General features: G+C 39.3%; 1 protein-coding gene across 1 annotated transcript in view; it reads right to left on the reverse strand.

Annotated features, from left to right (window-relative positions):
- The window catches only part of CERKL (CERK like autophagy regulator), a 114,936-nt gene that overhangs the window by 37,126 nt on the left and 62,328 nt on the right, over positions 1-15,482 (reverse strand). The window lies entirely within an intron of this gene.

The raw sequence follows: 15,482 nt of genomic DNA on the forward strand, positions 1-15,482 counted from the left end.
AAGCAATGGACTGTAACAAAGAGAGAGGTCCATATTCTCTCCTTAGATAAATGCCCTCATTATTGGAATTAGGCACTCCACTGACCCCAGGGCTACCCAGGCCTGACCTGCGGATGAGCCCAGGTTGCAGATGTGTAAGCAGGGCCAGGTCAGGGCCAGCACCCAGAGCAATGCATGCTGGGAGCTAAAAAGAGGGTTTAGGTTGGAGTTCAAGCCTGAAAAGGGGCCAGAGGAGAAAGGACTCTTCCCCTGGGAACTGGGAAAGCAACGCCTCTCAGCGGGGATTCGATGATAGTGCTGCCTCACAGTTGGGGCTGAGATTTGATACTACAATTTTCTGGGCTTGCAAGATGCTTATCACTTAGAACCCAGTTGGAGCAGGTGCAAAGCAAATTTTCTGTTGTTAGGAAGGGGCAGGACGGCCAGAGGAGCCAAAAGAAAGCTGAGGACTGTTTCTTTCATGGTAAACTGCTCTCACAGGGCCGAGTTGCAAGGTTAAAAAAGCAGTTACTAACATCCCTTTTTAATAAAACCATTAGGAAAGCCAAATGAAAAATGTCCATTACACCAAAGTCAGTTTTTTGTGCTTCAAGTAGAGATAATGTTTCATTTCTCACCACATTTGATACAATAAAATCTTTCAACAGCACATTCTGTTTTGAATTCAGAGTAAGTACTGGGTGAGGAAGAGATAAGACCATGCTGAACTCTTTAAATTCTCTGTAATTGGCCCTGGGCTCCCTATTTTAGTTAGAAGCCTCTGTCAGTCTCCTCATTACCCAGTCTTGAAACCTCAAAACGGTGCTCAATTCCTTCCTTTTTTTCAATTCCTACATTCAAATGAGTGCCCAAATTCGTGAGCTGGTAACTATTTGTTTCCATGCCTTCTGTCTTTTGTGGCTGTCGCCCTCTGGCTCAGCGTTCTCCGGGGCCACTGCACGGGCACCTCCCCTTCCGCCACACCCTCTGGCATCACAGCTCTGATGAGCCCTGCACCGTTCAAAAGCTGCCATGGCTCATCACTGCGTGCACAGCAAGCCTGAATCCCTTAAAATGCCATTCAGAGCCCTCCTCCAACCAACACCAACCTACCCTCTTCTCCTTCCTCTCTCTCACATATTCAAGAAACATTTATTGAGCATTTGTGCTGAGTACGGGAAAGAGGGGCAAAGCAATTAAGATGTGGTTCATGCTTTAAAGGAGGAAGATATAGCCACAAATACAGCACAAGACAGAGTGACTTGTTAACAGAGAGGCGCAAGGTGCCATGGGAGTGTATAGAGGAGGGTGGTTAATTCTTATTAGGGAACTGGAAAAGGCTTCCTGGAGAAGGGAGTATTTGAGTGGGGCTTGTGGCTATGCTGTTTTCACTTAGAATTCACTCCTCACACCTCATCCTACCTCTTAGCAAAACAGCAAGGATGGAGTGAGCAAGGAAATTATAAGCAGTGAGACCAGCATGGGCAAAAGCACGAAGCTAAGTGCAGAGGTTTCCGTTCACATTTCAGCTTCCCCACCATGCTCCGGCCCCACTGTATTACTTGCCAAATACCAGGAATGCCAGGCCTTACTTTGTTCAGACGGTTTTCCCTTTCCACTCTACCTTATTGCTATTTCTGTGAAAATTCTACCCTTTTTTCAAAGCTCACTTTAAATACTGCTTTCTCACTGAAGCCTTTCCTAATCACCAACAGAATTCCCCTCTCCAGCTTCTCGCCCCCACTTTCCTCTATGTGCCTCTATTAACTATTTTTTTTATATCATTTATACATAAAAACTCTGATGAAGGATCCAATATCTTGGGACACCCGCTGGCCAAACCTGGGACAATACAAAATGGAATAAAGACAGTAATATATCATACTAAAGGGCAGAAGGGAAAACTCTGTCTTATGGAAGAATGACTACTAATAAAAATGTGAGAAATTATAGAGTTAGAAAAATCACTATTTTCAACCATCATAAGAACAATGGATTCAGGCAAGAATCAGCAATAGATGCTAAAACCATCAGTGACAGTCACTTGGGAAACAAAATATTTACTTATTCTTAAATTCTGTCCCTGCTTACTGCTCTCATTACAAATGGTAAAAAGAGACATTTACTGTAGGGAAACCCAGCAGACACGACCTTAGTCACGTGATCAAAGTTAACAATACCCTGAATGGTACAAATGGATGCATGGGCCTCGTGATATGTGATCCACAGCACGGAGAAGGACACACACGTTCCAGGTATTCCTGCCCAAAGTGCGTAACGTGCATCTAACATGATGAAACACGCAGACAAACCTGAGCTGAGAGGCATTCTCAACATAACTGCCTTAAACTCCTCAAAAATGTCAAGGCCATGAAAGATAAAGAAAAGCTGAGCTACTGTTCAGATTAAAATAGACTAAAAAGATGACAACTAAATGCAGTGTGTGATTCTGGATCAGGTTAAAAAAAAAACCTGGGGGCCAGCCTGGTGGTATAGTGGTTAAGTTCCTATGCTTCGCTTCTGCAGCCCTGGGTTCACGGGTCGGATCCCGGGTGCGGACCTATGCACCACTTATCAAGTCATGCTGTGGCAGCGTCCCGCTTATAAAAATAATAATAATAGAGGAGGATTGGCACAGATGTTAACTCAGGGCCAGTCTTCCTCAAGCAAAAAGAGGAGGATTGGCAACAGGTGTGTTAGCTCAGGGCCGATCTTCCTCACCAAAAAAACCAAAAAACTGCCATAAGGTATTATTGTCCTTTAATCAGGAAAGACTAAGCAGATAAATCTAGGGCTCACTTTCATTAAAACATGACCAGGACAAGAAACTTATTCTAAACCCCAGAGCCCAAGACACACTAAATATCCAAATTAGGTTTACCTCACCTGGTAAATTTACTGGAATACCGTGCTTCATTTCCCAAGCAGGGGCAGATCCAGTAAGGAAGGAGTCTAGGCCCTGAATGGCAGTCCCCAAATGTTGTTACCAAAAAAACCAACTTTTATTTCCCCTCTTCCTACACCATGACCATGTGGGGATAGCAGAAGTCTGTGGAAATGAGAAACAGTCATTTGGGGCGTGTGAGGGTAAACACATTGTAGTTGAAGGCTTGTTGGCTTTAAACATATATATATAAAAGGGCATCATTTGTCCTTACAGGTCCATTCACTTCCCAATCTTGATTCTTACACTGTTGTAATTTTACATCTATTTATTTGTTTTTTCCTATTGGACTGGAAACTCTCTGGAATTCTTCTCTGTGTACTATCTCCTAAGTGCAGGGCACATAATAGATGATCAAATATTTGATGAATGAATAAAAGGGTGATGTTAGCCTTAGTCCATATAGATAACAATGACATCCATTCATTTATTCACAAATAACCGCATGCCTGCTATTTGCCAGGCAGGGTTCTAGAAGCTGAGGCTCTATCAGTAAACAAGAAAGCCTCTGACCTCATGAAGCTTCCACTCCAATAGTGGGAGACAGAAATAAGCAAGAGAATTCAGAGTATGTCAAGCGGTAATAAAATCTAATGATAAACATACAGCTCAGTAGTGGGAGAGAGAAAGGATAAAGGTAGAAGAAATGACTGTCTCGCCAGGGAGGGTCAGATCACCCAGAGCCTTGTAGGGATTTATAAGGACTTTGGCTTCTGTTCTGAGAGGAGAAGCATGGAGAATTCTGAGCAGTGCAGCAAAATAACCTTGGGTATTAAAAGGATCACTCTAGCTGCTGTGTGGAAAGTAGATACAGTAAGGGCAAGGATTGACAAAGCAAGAACAGTTGCCATATTCTGATGGGAAATGATTTTGCTTAGACTGGAGTGGTTGAAGTGGAGGTTATAAGAAAAGTCAGATTCTAGATATATTTTGAAGGGAGAGCTGACAAGATTTGTTTACTTGCTGGATATGGTATGTGAAAGAGAACAAAGAATAGTCAAATGTGTGGCTGGATAAGGGGAAAGTGAGGACATGAGGGGTAAGGACTAGTGAAAAAGTGGTAGAATCAATAAATTGTGGTCTCAATGGGGTTGAAGAATTTAGAAGTTGGGAGAGTAGATCAAGTGAGCTATGAAGACAGAAGGCAGTAGACACATGGAGGGCAGGATGCTTGAAATTGAGACTGGAGAGTTATTGTTAATCACAATCACAAGATCTGATGAATTTTCACATTCATCAGAATTACCTGAAGTGCTTCTTAAAACAGATTTATGGATCCCAGCCCCAGAGTTTCGGACTCAATAGTCTGGGGTGGGGTCTGACAATTCATATTTATAACATGTTCCCAGGTAATGCTGACGATATTGGTCCAGGGACCACATTTTGAGAACCACTGCTCTATAAATAGGATTATGGGAGGAAGTGGGTGAAGTAAAGCATAGATCAAGATCTTTGGAGGAGAAGAGGTCGAAAACTGAGAGAAATCTAGAAAACACAGAATTATGACAGCAGTAGTGTTGGAAGGAGTAACAGTGAGATAGGAGCTCAAGTCTTCAAGAACTGGGAGAAGGATGCAGTAGTCTGTACAGGATTACAAGTAGTGCTAGCTAGTTGTTCTGATGGATTGAGCTTCACTGCTGAGGATTTTTATGAGTATGCTGAGAAAATGGTCCCGAAATAGCAGTGAGATGCAAGGAAGACATGAAGACATTGACAACACCTCTAGGACCAGTTGTATGAAATGTATGGCAGAGAAAATAGCCACCACTTGAAAGGACTTCAGGGGAAGCTATAAGCTCCTGGAAGAGCTGTGTCTCTCTACTAAAGCAAGAAAGTGAGGGGAATGTTTGGAAAAGTGGTTGAAAATATTGGAGATTTTGCTAATGATGGGTATTCATTCCACAAGGCAGAATAAAATGGTGTCTAGAGTTAAGAAGAGTAGGGGATGGGGTCAGGTTAGGGGGTACACAGAGAGAGCCTTAGAGGGATGGGAGTCCAGGTGATGAAGGGCCTTAGGCAGAGATGTGGTGTGAAAGAGATAAGAATTGTTTGCAGCAGTTGGGGTTAGAGATTAGGAGGGAGGGGAGTGGAGTCTTACCCCAGGCACATGGAGCTCTATGAATTTTGTCTTCCCTCCAGCCAATGTCAAAGCTGGGGAAGGAGCAAAATTGCCTGGAGCTGGAGTTGCTCCAAAGCCCCTTTCCCTCTCAGTCAGCATTGGAATCTGAACCCACATCTGTCTGAGACACTAGGTTATGCTCTTCACCAAGTGACCTCAGTGCAAATGTTCTATATTTGAGAACCACGTGCTTAGTCGTTTTCTTTACAGATTAAAACATACACATGGTACGGGGCTCAAAATCTTCTTATTCAAGGGCTGACTCTGTGGCATAGTGGTGAAGTTCAGTATGCTCTGCTTCAGCAGCCCAGGATCACGGATTTGGATCTTGGGTGCAGACCTATACCACTCTTCAGCCATGCTGTGGTAGCAATCCACATGCAAAATAGAGGAAGATTAGCACAATGTTAGCTAAGGGCTAATCTTCCTCTCTCACACTCACACACACACACACACACACACACACAAATCTCCTTATTCAACTCACTCCCTGATATCCAGTTCCCCTCCTGGGAGAAACTACTGGTATCACTTTGAGAATCTATTCTATGCATATACAGCTATGCACCACATAACAACATTTCGGTCAACGATGGACCATATATATGACAGTGGTCTCATAAGATGAGTACCATATAGCCTAAATGTGCAGTCAGCTATATTATCTAGCTTTATGCAAGTACACTCTATGATATTCACACAAGGACAAAATAGCCTAGCAATGCATTTCTCAGAACATATCCCAGTCGGGAAGTCATGCATATCTGCCTATGTTCTGTGAGTTTGTACATAGACGGCAGCAGCCCTACCTGCTATTCCGTACCTTGCTTTTCCTCTTACAATATTTTGGAGAAGATTCCAAATCACTACATAGAGTGCCATCTCACTTTATTTAAAGCTGCTGTGTGGAAAGTAGATACCGTAAGGGCAAGGACTGATAAGCAAGAACAGTTGCCATATTCTGATGGGAAATGATTTTGCTTAGACTGGAGTGGTTGAAGTTGAGGTTATAAGAAAAGTCAGATTCTAGATATATTTTGAAGGGAGAGCTGACAAGATTTGTTTACTTGTTGGATACGGTATGTGAAAGAGAACAGTCAAAGAGTAGTCAAATGTGTGAAAAAGTGGCAGAATCAATCAATTGTGGTCTTCGTATGGATGAAACTCAGTTTAATTAACTAGTCCCCTGGGGATGGATATTTAGGTTGTTTCCAATCTTCCTTTATTGCAAATAATACTGCAACGAATGTCATTTTGCATCTATTCTCGTAAACTCGCAGGACAAACTTCTAGAAGTAGAATCACTGGATCAAAGGATACGTGCTCTTGAAAGTTTATATTGCCAAATTACTTGCCACAGAACCAATTGAGTGTTGTCACCAAAAAAAAGTGGATGCTAAAGTAAAAGTAATTGGTCTTAAGTCTTGGCTGTTCCATTTACCACCTGTGTGACGTTGAGTTACTGTCTAACTTCTCTGTTCTTCAATTTCCTCATCTGTAACATGGGGATAAGAGTACTTCTCGCAAAGTGTAATTGTGATGATTAAATAATTAAACGTAAAGTGCTTAGAAAAGCGCATGGCACATAGTAAGTGTTCAATTAGTTTACCTATTATTATTTCTACCAATTTACACTCCACCAGGAACTTAGAGTATCTGTTTTCTTACAGCCTTATAAATCCAGGATGTTTTCAAACTTTCTGATCTTTGACAATCTGAGAGGTGAAAAACTGCATCTCACTCTAATTGCAATTTACATTTCTCTTATTATGAGAGAGGCTGGGAAACTTTGCAAATGTTTAAGAGTTACTTTTATTTTTCCATCAACTGTGAGTTTATATCATTAGCCAATTCTTTTTTGTCTTTGTCATGTTAATTACAGCAGTGCTTCATACAGTAAGCAAATTAAACTTTTGTTTGTTATAAGAGTTACAAATACTTTTCCCAGTGTGTGATTTAGTGCCTTTAATTTTATTTATGCTGCTTTCTTTATGCTGAAAGTTTTAATTTTTATGTACCTATAGTTGAATTTATCTATCATTTCTTTTATGGCTTATGGGTTTTGTGTCATATTTAAAAGTGTCCTTTTGTGACCCAAAAAAACCTATATTTTTCTTCTCATAATTTTATAATGTCAATTTTGTATTTTATTTAATCCTACCTGAAATTTATTTTGATAGAAGGTTTAAAGTTGGGATTTGACTTTCCTTTTCTAAATGGCTCTCTAACTGTCCCGACATCACACAATGGGTAATCCTTCCTTCTCTCACAGGTTCCAAATGCCACTTTTAGATATATTAAATTTCTCAACGTGTTTGATCTCTTCTGAATTGTCTAGTCTGGGATCTACTGATCTATTCATATGCCAGTACCATAATGTTTTAAATGTTATAGTTTTATAATATGACTCAATAGCTTGTAGGGTTGGTGTCTCATTACTTTTAAGAATTTTCATGTCTATTTTTGATTACTTTTACACGTGATCTTTTTTTTTTTTTTTTGGTGAGGAAGATCAGCCCTGAGCTAACATCCATGCTAATCCTCCCCTTTTTGCTGAGGAAGATGGGCTCTGAGCTAACATCTATTGTAAATCCTCCTCCTTTTTTTTTCCCCAGTAGATAGTTGTATGTCATAGTTGCACATCCTTCTAGTTGCTGTATGTGGGATGCAGTCTCAGGATGGCCGGAGAAGCGGTGCGTTGGTGTGCACCTGGATCTGAACCCGGGCCGCCAGTAGCGGAGCGCGCGCACTTACCTGCTAAGCCACAGGGCCAGCCCACACATGATCTTTAAAATCAATTTGTCTAGTATAAAAAAATTCTCTATTTTATTGGAATTTCATTGAATATAAATTATCTTAAAGAAAATAACACTTTTATGAGATTCAATCTTTCTGTATAGAAACATGGTATAATTTTCTATATTAAGTCTCCTGTGTTCCACAGTACATGTTAAACACTTTTCAGATAAACGCTGAATACTAGCTTTTTTATCTTTTCTGTTGCTGCTGTCAATAGGTTCCTAATTCCATCTCCTAATTGACTTTTGACTGCATATATCAAGACTATTAATTTCTACACCTATCATTTCCCTCAATTTCTCATTGTTCATCATAGATTTTCCCTTTATCCTCTTGGATTTCCCTGGATAACAATTATTTCATCTACAAATAATGGTAATTTTACTTTCCCCTTTCCAATTGTCATATAAATTCATTTTCTACTCTAGTCTACTTGCATTGGTTGGTTCCACCAGAGGAATGCTACTAACAGTGCTGATCAAGGATACTCTTGTCAGTTCTAGAATTTAATGGAAATATCTCAAATGCTTCTTCTTGTAGGCTTTAAAATGAGATATATATTTATTATGTTGATAACATATCTACTTTTTTTTTTTTTGGTGAGGAAGATTGGCCCTTAGCTAACATCTGTTACCAATCTTCCTCTTTTTGCTGAGGAAGATTGGCTCTGAGCTAACATCTGTGCCCATCTTCCTCTATTTTGTATGTGGGACACCACCACAGCATGGCTTGATGAGTGGTGTGTCAGTCTGCACCCAGGATTTAAATCTGTGAAACCCAGGCCAGCCCCCATATCCATCTATTCTTATTAAGAGTTTCTTGACACTCATAAGTAAGACTCATCTATAGTTTTCCTTTTTTGGACTTACATTGTCAGATGTTGGTATCAATTTCATGCAAGCTCTCTAAATAAAATCTGGGAGTTTCCCTTCTTTTTCTATGCTCTAGAATAGTTTAAATAGTATTGGAGTTTCCTGTTCTTTAAAGGTATGGTAGATGTCTCTGTGAAAATATCAGAGTTGGTGCCGTTTTTAGGAGTACCAAAAAAATTTGTTTCTATGGTGGTAATTGGTCTATTTAGATTTTCTATGTCGTCTGGAGTCAGTTTGGCCATTTCTATTTTCCTAGACAATGTACTCATTCATTTCAGCGTGCTGCTAGGAAGCAGCTCAAATTGTCTGCTGGGTTCTAGACATCATCCTCCTACTGAGTAGCAAGAGCAACACTATTTCCCCCTGATAATCAGAATTGATCACCTTTGCCAGCATAGCAACTTAATTATTATTTTTCTTCATTTGTTGGTCAGTCATATGGTTCAATATTATGGCCAGGTATTTCTCAGTGTCCAATTCAGTTGAACCATTGTCATGTTCCCATGTGCAAGTATTCTTCTCCCATTCTAAAACCTCCAAATCAGCAGAGTTCAAAGTTGTAGAGGCAGGAAGCAAAAATATTATGAGTGGATCACTGGAGGTGAAGGTAAGAGTTTACACTTCTACCTTCACTCCTTGGTTCATAGACCCATGTATTCTGATTATGGAACTAAAAATACTTTAATATCACAATATTTTATCTCCCAAGTGGAATACAATGTAATACAATGGGAAACATAGTGAGACTAGTGAATTCCACAGTTGTCAGCTAATTGCCTCACTTCTTTTGATGTAAATGAGTCCTTTGATCAAAAGCAATATTGTATAGGATGTACATTCACTGAACAAGGCATTAAGTAGGGCCAAATATGGTAGTGTTGGTAGAAACATGGTGGACAGGAAAATACAAATCCATACCTAAAGTAAACATTCATAGCAATGAGGCCAAACCACTGACCTTCCACAACTGAGGGGATCCAATATAATGAACCTGCCACCAAGTGGTTGACTGGTTGCTCTGGGATATGGGGCCATATCCAAGGCTCAAGGCTGATCTGTTTGCAGGTAGAGTACTCAGCAATGGTGGTCAAGTCAGCCTTGGTGAGCAGAAGTGCTTGCTGTTAAACCCATATATTTTTCCCATCCCTGCTTGACGGCCACTTGGTTTATGTGTTCATTGTGCAAGCCCTGGGGTTGCTCTGAGAAGATGCTGATGGACATCTACAGAATGCGGCATCTTGCCTACTTGATTATTTCCTCTTCCAGAATAAATTCTCTTTGGTAAGCATTTACATAAAACACAAATCTCATATTCTGTTCTTATTCTGTGATAGTCATCTATATACTTCTGCCTCATACATCCTTGTCACCAACCTCCCAATCCTTTTCTTCCAAGTTCCTTACTATCTGCCTAAGCTCTTAACCACTGTCCATGCATTGATATACATCAATCCCTCTGGCCATCACTCCTTAACAACTAGTGTCAATTGTTGGAAGTTCTGCCCATCAGAAGGATTTCCCTTCCCTGTTATCTTTTAGGAACACTCTTGAGAGGGGCTGTAATGCTTCAGTAGTTCACTTTTATTATGTCATGCAGAACCATCACTAAAGTAGGCCCCATTTATTTCTTCCAGTCACAGAAAATGTCTCATGAGACCACATACGTGGGATGAAGAGAGAAAAGGAAAGCAGCAACAGCAGTAGGCCACCAGCATATTCGATGTACTAGGTCCTTCTCCTCTAGTCCTTTCATAATATTATCTGTACAAAACAGCTCTCTATTTAAAATAGCTAGAATATTTTATGTTTTAGACAACTGAACTCTGATCAATACAGCTGTCTAAAAAACATCTCAAAGTTAACATATTCAAAACTGAAATTCTGATTTTCCCCACCAAATCTGGTCTATCTACCCACAGTCTTTCCTAACTCACTTAATGACAACTTCATCCTTCCACTTGCTCCAATCAGAAACTTCACTTTTCTCTGAAAATTGGTAATTAAAAATAACTCATTAAGCATTTATCTTGTACTTTTGATAAGCACTACACTTCGGGATAACCAAATAGTACCAGTTACGGAAGCAACATCCTTTTTTTATAAAAGAATATCACTAATTTAGAAAGAATGATTGAAATAGAAAATCTCTATGATCTACCCCTAATTAAATGATTAGTTCAGACAAGGATAATCAATGCATGCTGAAACAGTTAGATGAAGTATTTATTGAGAACTAGATACTCCCCTGGTCCCTGAGTACCACTCAACAAATTATCTCCTAGTTTCAAATAGAAACATTACAATGGAGGAATCAAGCTGTCACCTCCTTGACTCAGAGATCAATCTCAGTTGTGGGAATCCATCTCAGTCTCGTTAATAGCGGGATAGTCAGACGTTATGTACGACCTGAGATGATGAAATATGAAGTACACAGTACCACTTATGAAGTGTTCTTGCCCAAAATTTCCAACATGAATCTATTAAGCTTTTAGATTAAAAATCCAGTTTAGTGGCCAGCCCCATAGCCTAGTGGTTAAGTTTGGTGTGCTCCGCTTCAGCAGCCTGGGTTCGGTTCCCAGGTGCAGACCTACACCACTCGTTGGCAGCCATGCTGTGGTGGTGACCCATCTACAAAACAGAGGAAGATTGGCACAGATGTTAGCTCAGGGCTAATCTTCCTCAAGCAAAAAGAGGAAGATGGGCAACAGATATTCGCTCAGGGCGAATCTTCCTCAGCAAAAGAAAAAAAAATTCAGTTTATAGAAAATACAGGGAATAGAAGAACAAATTAAATGATAACACCAAGAAGCAATCAGATAGTGGTACAGCAGCGCCAAAGTGCTCAAAGCGTGGTCTCCAGAATGACAGCCCAGCATCATCTAGCAGCTCATCATTAGAAAGGTCCACACCAGATCCACTGAATCAGAATTTCTGGGAGTGGAGACCAATAATCCATGTTTAAATAGGTTCTCTAAGTGTCCTTATGCACACTAAAATGTCTACAGGACAAATAATCTAGTCTCTTCCATAAGTCAATGTCAGAGAGAATAAAAAAGACAAGGAGAGGAATGTTGCAGTGTTGTTGTTTAAATATGTTTAATTCAATGAACGATCCTTGACTGAACACTGGTTGGTACAAATCAGCTATAAAAGACACTTTGGAAAAGATGGAAATTTCAATATGAACGAGTTATTATATGATAATAAGCAACTATTGTTCATTCATTTGGTAGGATAATGATATTTGGTTACTTGTAAAATGTGTGTTCTTAGAGATGCATGCTAAACTATTTCTGGGATAAATGTCATGATGTCTATAACTTACTTTAAAATACACTGACAGAATAAAATTTTTGAAGCAAATGTGGAAAAATGTTAAGAACTGTAGAATCTAAGTCACAGAAAGGTAGGTGCCCATTATAATGTTCTTTATATTTTCTATGTTTGACATTTTTTTCCTAATAAAGTAAAAAACATCTTGGTGTCATCCTTGACTTTTTCTCTCTTAATATCCCCCATACCCACTAAGTCAGCGAATCCAGCCAGCTCTGTCTTCAAAAACAAATCCAAAGTCTGAGTACTCAACACCACCTCTCCTGCTCCTACCCTGATTTAAGTCACCGTCTCTCGCCTGGATTATACCCAATTAACTGGTCTCCTGCTTCAATCCTGTCACCCATTCACATAGGCCACTCTCCACTCAGCAGCCAGAATACCCATTTTAAAAGTAAGTTATATCATGTCACTCTTCTGCTTAAAACTCCCAGATGGCTCCCCATTTTTCTAGAATAAAAGTGGAAAACCATACAAAGCTTGCAAGACTCTTCATGCTCTACCCCCGGCTGCCTCTGTGACCTCATTTCCCACTACTTTGCTCCCTGCTGACTCCACTCTGCACATGACTTTCTGCTCAACCTTTTACACTTACTGTTCCCTCTGCTTGGAACATTTTCCCCTCTGAGATCCATATGGCTCCCTTTCCCCATTGCTTTCAGCTCTTCTAAGACTTCACAGACAATGCAGCCTTCTTTGACCACCCTGCGTACAATAGTAAATACTTCCGTCTCATTGCCCGGTAGTACATATCATCGCTTGACGTCATAGAAATGTATTTGTTTTTTTCAATTCTTCCTTCTCATGGACTAAATGTTTGTGCCCCCTCCTCCTCCATCAAATTCATATGTTGACATCCTAATCTCCAATATGAGGTATTAAGAAGTAGGGCCTGTGGGAGGCAATTAGGTGATGAGGGGTGAGCCCTCACGAATGGGATTAGTATTCTTATAAGAGACCCCAGAGGGCTCTCTAGCTCTCTTTCTGGCATATGAAGACACAACAAGAAGAGGGCTTTCACCGGAATCCGACCACACTGGCACCCTGAGCTCAGACTTCCAGCCTCCAGGACTGTGAGAAATAAATTTCTGTTATTTATAAGCCACCCAGTCTATGGTACTTTGTTATAGCAGCCTGAACAGACTAACACACCCCTCTATCGCTAGCATATAAACTACTCGAGGTCAAAGACCTTGTGATTCTGCTCTCTGCTGTATTACTAGTTCCTAGAACAGTATCTGGCACACAGTAGATGCCCAATAAATATATATATACTGAATTATATTATTTTTAAAAGTAAACCAAAAATTAAAGAAAAAATAAATTGTAAAACAACAATTCCAATTGCATTAAAGAAAAAAGATCAACACTGCAAAACAATTATTTAAGCAAAAATCTTTCCTTTTTAAATTGCTATGATATAAACTAAGTCCAGAAATGTAACCATTTATATTAGTTCCTAAAATAAAACAAAAAGGCTAAGGCAAATACAAAGACCCAAAGATTTACCAAAAGTAGGTTTTGCAATAGACATCTAAACATTTAGCAAGAAACATTTAGCACAGCAAAGCTAACAACTTCTTATTGCTGCCAAGTTAAGCTTTTAAAAAATAAAAAGGAATTCAATTCCTATCTCATACTTACTCACTATATCTACAAACTTAAAACCAGTAAAGAATTATGTTTAAGAGCTGGTGAAATCTTTTCTAAATTAAATTTTATAGCAGCAATGAGAATAAATACTGACCCTTTTGCTCAGAATCTAAAATAAATCAGTTTGCCTTTTAGAAACAAATCATCAGTTATAATGAAAATCAGAGATTGGACTTGAAAGAAACTGCCTTTAGTCTACAGGGCACTAGTTGGATTTGAAAAGCAACTTCAATTGTCTCATCCAAGGCTTAGATTCAGAGTGCCACCCCTCAGCCCCATCAGGGCAATTGTGCCTCATCATCTCACAAGAGAAAGAAAAATGCAGAGAAGTAGGTGGCCAAAGGGATGGCACCGTGAATGAAGATGAAGCCCAGACAAAATTCACCAGTTGAGACCGCCAAATGATTTGGTAAAACTATCTTTCATAAAAAGAACTATAGCAATATGAAAAGCACTTGGACGCTTTGAAAACTAGATTAGGAAGGTAAGAAAGAAGAGAAAGTTCTTTAAATTTTAACAAATTTAATTTATTTCTTAAATAAAAAGGAGACAGTTTAATTTTGTTTGTGAGAAAACAGACATGCGCCCTCTTGCCCAAACAATAAATATGTCCATATTACCATAGAAATATAATGCACTGTAAAGATTTATGTAAAATCACCGGCTACAAAGAACTCAATGAAAAATATTTTTAGAATGAGACAATACAACCCATCAGGCACTCATGACCTTAGTCTTCTCTCATCCAATTATGACAAACTGTTTAATATGAAAGTTATACTGAGACACATAAATCCCCTGAACTCCTTGAAAAAATGAATCTCAAAGTGATAATTATCATTTATTCATAATTTTACAATAGTATTAGCATCTCCCAAACAGAAAATCCAAGATTAAAATATAGATATGTTTCAACATTAATATGCAAGTGACTTGGCTCTCAGTCCTCTGGTAACCTCTCAATTCATACTCTAGAGTATAGACCTTTTTAACACGCCAGTTTGCAATGAACCAGCAATGTAAAACAGAATGGCCAACTGTTCCTCTGTTAGTAACAAATGTGCTAATATGTACTAGTTTAAACTTGATCTATCAGTGAGTCAATGAACCATGAAGGGTGGAGGTTAATCAGGGTGTTCTCCAAACAAAGGCTCATGAGAGCAGTGGGGACGCCACTCCCAGACTCACATCTGTGCTGTTTTGAGTGCAGCATGATGGAAATGGCATGGTGCTCATCAAAGTTAAGAGCCCAGAACCTTGTCATAGTCTTGTGTATACTCACAACCAGTTTATACAGAAAAGCAACCAAATTGTTGCAAAGAAACAACTCAAACACAGGAAATAAAGACCTCAGTTAGCCACACTTCTCAGGAGCTATTAATATTAAACCAAGCCCAGTTAATGTGTAACAGTAATGGTAAAAGCCTTTCATACATAAGATTTGACAACTTCCCAGCAGAGCTCAGAGTTGGAGATATTATATTAGGTAATTTATTTTAAAATGCATCAATTTTACTTTATTATCAGCAAAAGCTTATTGATGTGCATCTTTACGCACACAGATGAAAATAATCTCAATGCTATAGTCAACTTAAAAGAACAAGCAAGCCCAATAACTTCTAAATTCACACGCAGCCTACACAATGTAAACATATCTCTATTTCTAACAGCTGAAACTGACTGAACAGCAATTAGCAGAAAGAATCACCTGCTGCCAAGAATAATCACCTCAATACTTCAGGATTTAAATAATAAAGAAGTCAAGACTGCGTAGATAGAGAAA

The sequence above is a fragment of the Ceratotherium simum genome, chromosome 9 (genome assembly GCF_057802395.1).
Source record: "Ceratotherium simum simum isolate JZ-2026a chromosome 9, ASM5780239v1, whole genome shotgun sequence".
Taxonomy (NCBI): domain Eukaryota; kingdom Metazoa; phylum Chordata; class Mammalia; order Perissodactyla; family Rhinocerotidae; genus Ceratotherium; species Ceratotherium simum.